The sequence below is a fragment of the Lactuca saligna genome, chromosome 8, assembly GCF_052625555.1.
Source record: "Lactuca saligna cultivar CGN05327 chromosome 8, ASM5262555v1, whole genome shotgun sequence".
Classification (NCBI taxonomy): Eukaryota; Viridiplantae; Streptophyta; class Magnoliopsida; order Asterales; family Asteraceae; genus Lactuca; species Lactuca saligna.
Genome location: NC_136424.1, coordinates 37405415 through 37412411, shown reverse-complemented (window position 1 = coordinate 37412411; position 6997 = coordinate 37405415). Strand labels below are relative to the sequence as shown.

Genomic DNA, 6997 nt, shown 5'->3' with positions numbered 1-6997 from the left:
ATCCTACAATCACACTGTTATGGCAACATATGATCAATTATTCTTCTCATATGGATGATCTTGAAACTCCTTTCAATTTAAGAAAAATGGTGGAAAGCCGATTATGTATGGATGAGGATTTTTATTTGAATATAACGATTAAAAACATAAAAAAATAAATAAATAACAGATAAGTCAGACCAATAAGTAATTCCTCTTCAAAGTTTGGTAGTCAAATCAATTTAAATAATTAAAATGAATATAAAATACTTAATTTTTGTTATTCATAATAGAAATGAACTCGTATAATGATATAATAAATTAATATTTATAAATTTTGGGTTTTAACTTTGTTGGGTAAAATGGTCATTTCATTAAAAATAAGACTTTTATCAAACTATAAGGCCTAAATAAGGATGAAAATAAGTCTTTGGTAATCTTCACTTGTTCTTATTACAACATCGTACTTTCAAAATACAATAACTATTAAGAAAATTTTACCAAGTGTTGTACATTGTAAAATTCTGTTAATATGGCTTTATACTTTGATCAAGGTTGTAGATATGTATAGTAATGAACTAAACAATGCCTCAGATATCAATAAATAAGAAACTCGTTTTTTTAATAAGTTTTTTATTAAATTATAACACTGATGTATACATCATACTGTATGGGTAAAATTGCCATTTCAATTTTCAAAATTGTTTTTCAAATTTGTTGGAAAGTATTATGTTATAAAGTATTTTTCATGTTAGTATGATGCTATAAAAACAATAAAGTAGGTCATTTTGATAGATGTATACAAAAGCATCAAGAAATATGAAAATTTTCATGTACAAAGAATGTTCCAGAGCTAAAAATGATTAGGGCTAGAAGGACTGCCATCCTTGTGAATTAACTCCAATGTTGGTAAACTTGAGAGTTCCTAAAAAGTTAGGAAAATGGATAAAATTAAAAAATAGAAAAATATATAAAGCAACCGAATATTGATTGTACCTTCTTGAACCTTTTCTCATGCAACACGTTTCGCCTCCATCTCCATCAATCTGAAGAATAAAACCAAAGACTATAGATTATAGTCATATAAATAATATTTATAGTTAAACCATATAAAATCAATCGGTTGAATGAGAGAAAATTACAGAATAAAATGAGATGGAGGAAAGGAATTACCTAGCCACAAAATGAGAAAACGATCATTTATCTTATAGTTATCAATGGACTAATCAAATGCAATTTACCTGAAATAAGCATTATTATGGAATCGACACATAAAAATTAAATCAATACATAGGAATGAAAGAGTCGGTAGTTAAAAACATAAATCAAATAGGAGTCCAGTTGAATAACAAGTCCAAAATATGTCCATCTTCAGTTTTCTTACATTTGTTAACAAAATCTGAAAAGATTTATATATTTAATTACCTCAAGAGGGATATAAACTAGTTTCTTAGGTTTTCCAACATCAAGACATGGGCAATCAATAGAGTATTCAAGGTGTATTTGTCGATAATTAGCATAGTATTGAAACATTGTTATGTCAATGGCTTCACTTGGGCTATACCCATCTCTTTGATTCTTTTGTTTCAAAGAAAACCTACAAAATTAATTATTTAGATTTCAAACGTATGAAAATGTTGATTAAATGACATGAAATAATTGAAAAAATTCACTAACCTCTGTTCTCTACATGTTTTCTCACTCAATCCAATGATCTTATACTCCAAATTCGAGGGTAAGGTCTTGACGCGAAGGTTCTTGAGGATTCTTTTTGCCTAATCGCCAAAAAAGAATCAAATTCAATGTTTGAAATTTTGAATTGATAAGTTTAAAACAGAACAAAATTGTTATACCTTGATCCAATCGATCTCCCTTAAGCTGCGAACGTTTTGGTTTTCAAATAGGAAATCCATAACTTTCCCTGATTTGATGATCATAGTAGTAGATACATCTGTAATAGAATCAAATCAATGTTCATTGATAATCAGTATAATCTGTCATAGCATTATAATTTTAAAATTAGACAAATAAAAAAGATGAAATCGTTAGTGTTTTTTACCCATGTTCAAACTCAGCCCATATCGGGTGGCACGAAAACTTGAATGGAACCCCTTGCAACCCACAACACCACCTCCAATGCTTATGAAGTTCCTTGAATCATTTTGAAAGTAACATTGTCTAACCGGAAGACAACCTCTGTGTATAATCCCAAATAAACCATGATTAACATAATTGAATACAAATACATGAATAATTAAGTAGAATTTCTTGTTTACATATGTATATGACTTACTATTTCGCCGTGTGTTGGCGAAGAAGAACATCTAAAACCCTAACTAAAACCATAATTGCTTCATGAAATTGCTCAGAATCGTGACCTTGAAGCGCATTAACAATAGCTTGAATTGGGATCTTTGTCGCAAAACTTAAAGTCACCTTATACTGCTTCGATTGAGGCACACGCCTCGATCTTTTGGTTTCTCCTTCACTTGGGCTTCCACCTCGGATAGTTGTATACAAACAACACGTGTTTGTTAATTGTTAGCAGCATGGTTCTTAAAAAGAAAGTCAAAAGTCAAACATTGTTTATTACCTATTTGATGCGGCATTTTCCAGAACGACATTGAACTCGAGATTAGTTGCAGGTAAAGCACCAACGGACCATCGTACGCAAAACCTTTGCCACCCATTTCAGATTCGTAGGTTTTATAAACCATATCGAGTATTTTTCTTCCGATCCCTTTTGCCTCGACAAGGCTTCCATCTTCATAAAATAAACCAACCTGTAGAAGAGATATTTGTAATTCATAAGTAACCATCGTCACAGTAGATGGTGCCGAGATTTCAGAAAATTGGATTTAAAAGCTTAATTAAATTGAATCCCAAATCTCCTTTAAACCGAATCCCGTAACATCCTCAATAAAGATAGGAAGACTGAAATGCAATTAAAAATTTAGCAGATTTTATGGGATTTGGGGAATGGATTGGAAAAGATTGAGCGGGAAACAAAGGGAGAGAAGCACCAGAAAAGAGACATGTGGATTGATGGAGTATATAGAAGTGACATGTGGCATGTAGGAGAGGCAATTATTAAGAATGGATATATATATATATATATATATATATATATATATATATATATATATATATATATATATATATATATATATATATATATATATTTGGTAGGAAGGTAACAAGTTTTTTTTCTACATATTTTTTTCGCGAACAAACAAAATGAATCATTAGATGATTCATTGGTAAGATGATTCAGAAGAAAAAATTCTCAAAAAAACATCTCGATGATTCATTTATACAATGATTTTGTTGTTATTCACTAAAATTATCATAAAAATGAATTTTTTCTTAATTTACTTAAAAATAAATCATAAAGATGTTTTTTTGAGAATTTTTTCTTGTGAATCATATTACAAATTAATCATCTAGTGATTCATTTATTTTGTTCGTCTAAAAAATATGTAGAAAAAAAAACTTCTTACCTTCCTACCAAAAAAAATTTTTTACCGGATCTATATCCTACATATATATATATATATATATATATATATATATATATATATATATATATATATATATATATATATATATATATATATATATATATATATGGTTGAGATCGGTTTAGAACTTAAAGTTTCCCAAGAACCCGAGAACTAAAAGTACAATGTTCGATCAAAATTAATTCATTAAGGACATTATCGTCATCTTACCAATTTCATGTAATGTTTAATTTTTTGTGCTATTGAATATATTTATATAAATGTCTAAAAAATTACATAATAAATCAAATTTTCATATTTTTTTAAAAGTAGTATTTTTTGATTTTTTTTAAAAGTGCAGATTTTTAAATTTTTTATAAATAAAACATGAATTTTTGAAAAATACATTTTTTTAAAAAAACAACAATTTTTTCCAATAAAAATTGCATTTTTTTTAAAGAAAACTACATTTTTTTCGAAAAAATTGCAATTTTTATTAAAACTGAATTTTTAAATAAAAAAACAATTTTTCAAAAAAATTGCCCGTTTTTTAAAGAAAGATACAGTATTTTCAAAAAAAAAAAAAAAAACACGCAGTTTTTGCATTAAAAAAAACTCTATTCTTTTTTAAAAAAACTAAAAATTTTGGTGCATATATGCATATTTTTTCAAATGCATATATTCAATAATTCTTATACTATAATATTCGTAACTAATAATAAAAAATCTTATTTTTATAAATCAATCGATAAACATAATAGTATATTTATTTTATTCGATACAAAATAAAATATAATAAATAAAAAATAATATAAATTTCAAAGCGTTTTTGTGTCTTCGTATGAATATTTTCTTATTTTCTTCAATTTATCATTTTCACTTCTTAAATATTCAACACAATTTCTTCCAAATCTACAAGAAAGTTTTAAAAAAATTGATTGATGCAAAAACACTCACAAAAATACATATGTGATTTTCATTTGATTAACATATGAATCACATGCGATTCACATATGAATCACATGCGATTCACGTATGAATCACATTTACATATGACATCATATGTAAATCACATGCGATTCACATATGAATCACATGTGAATAACATATGAATGTGTACATATATACGTAATTCATATGTAATTCACTTGTGATTTATATGTGAATCACATAGTCTTCATATATGATTTACATATGATTAATATGTGAATGACATATGATTTACATGTGAATCACATATGATTCACATGTGATTTACATGTAAATATATGAATCACATCCAAATTAATATAATGGATATTATATACGACAAAAAAAGATAATAATTCAGACTACACACCTGGAATCCAAATTAATGTGAGGGGATTCAAATACAAAATCATAAAGCAACTGTAGGAGAATAAAAAACTTGTTCATAAAAATCATTAAAAAAAACTAAGAAATCTAAAATTAATTAAGACTACACACCTGGAATCCAAATTAAAGAACATTGCATTGACATCAGGTTTTTTTAGCATTTCCAAAGTATCAAGAATAACCTTCAAACGACTTGTATGAATAAGGCTTCAAATAACAATATTACAACAACAGTCAAAATGAGCCTATATCAGGTACCAAGGTTATCAAACAGTGGGAAATAGCAATATATTACCATTTGACACAAAAGCATGTACAAAGGTTTTAGTAACTGTGTACAAAATATTGACCACTTTATTTTGAACATAGATGTTTAAATATGGATGGTGAAGGTACGTTCTTCATAATGACAAAGGTAATGTCTGATGATGCTTTAGTTTGTAACGAACCTCCCATAGAAGTCACTAACTTGTTAATCTCATCCTACAAGACATTTTAGGAAGAAAGTAGTTAGCTGGGTAAGAATAGAAGTTTTTAAAAAGGTATATTTACATAAAAAAAATTAAAATAGGATTAGTCAAGAAACTTTATATACACAAATGAAACATCAAACAATACATGGAAAGATTAGTAATAACCACATTAATAGAATCTTTCACTTTATTTGAAAGCCAAATGCCAGTACCTTTACTACATTCATTGCAAGGCAACACGTGAATCCTTGTTTTTATATTATTATTTTGCAATGAATTTTGTATGCACAACTTTATGTCATTATTCAGCAATGAATAAATGAATAGTCGCAAGTTAAAACTAAATTATAGTATTTACTACAAAAATGCACATATGTAAATTTATACTAGAATAGCAACATTCTAATGAATATATTAATAATCAAAATTTAATTTTCATATTATAATTACTTCAACAATAAACATATAGAACATTCATAACAAAATAATAACACAAACATAGTGTTTTTATGTTCTCACACTGTTTACTGTTTTTATTTGAATTTACTTTTATGCATATATATATACATATATATATATATATGTGTGTGTGTGTATGAATGTATATATATATATATATATATATATATATATATATATATATATATATATATATATATATATATGGGACGGTTCACTTGAGATTAAAAACAAAACAAAAGCAGAGATCTTGAGATTCAACCTCACCCACATATTTTTCATTTGTCGCTCTAACGCTCCAGTGTACCAGCAGCAAGGTGGTATGCCTAATCATAAATGATTATACATATATGATTGTTCACAGACTGAGTAATTATAAAAGATTATCACAGTTGCTGGCAGAATAGGTACTGATGACAGAGATAACGATGGTATAAGTGACGGAGGTGATACTGGTGGGATCAAGTGTTTTCAGAGGTGGTGATAATGATGGTGGTGATTGTGGGGATGGTAGCAGAGGAGAAAGGAATGAGCAGTGCTATATAATCATTTATGATTATAACTAACATGTCGTGCCGATACATCAGAGGGTTAGAGCGACAAATATGAAATATATGCTTGAGGTTGAATCTCAAGATCTCTATTTTATGTTTAATCTCAACGGTATATATATATATATATATATATATATATATATATATATATATATATATGGAAAAAAGCCCTAAAAATCATAAAATGCATAAAAAATACTTGAAGATCACAAATCTTTATTTTACTTTATATATAAAAAATCGAAGCTTTTTTTTTTTAAATTCGCTGAAACAAAATTAAAAAATTAAATTTTTTTTTTTTGGTTTTTATTCAAAAAAATTCAGCGAAATTGTAACATCTGTGATTTACCATGTATTAATATTATTTATCTTATTGAATAATGGGTTGTTTTGGTTTGGGCCAGGATAGTTGGGCTGAGAAGGGCATTACCCGGGGCGTACCATGATAGGTACGCTCAACGTACTCGAGAGAATTGGGCGGGGAGGCCATGCACGTACGCCCAACATACTAAAGGGTATACGCAGTGTACGCGTGCAGGTCCTAAACCCTAAATGTTAGGGTTTGATCCCTATTTAATGGACCTTATGTCCTTGGACCAGCCTCCCTATCACCCTTAAGCAGCCACCTAGAAAACCCTAACCCATTTTTGTGTATTTTTGCCAATTGAGAGCTTCT

The 6997-nt window shown here is 27.9% G+C and overlaps 1 pseudogene; it reads right to left on the bottom strand.

Moving 5' to 3' along the window:
- Positions 1-873: 873 nt before the first annotated feature.
- On the bottom strand, positions 874-2798 carry LOC145009558 (protein argonaute 4-like; annotated as a pseudogene).
- Positions 2799-6997: the final 4199 nt, after the last annotated feature.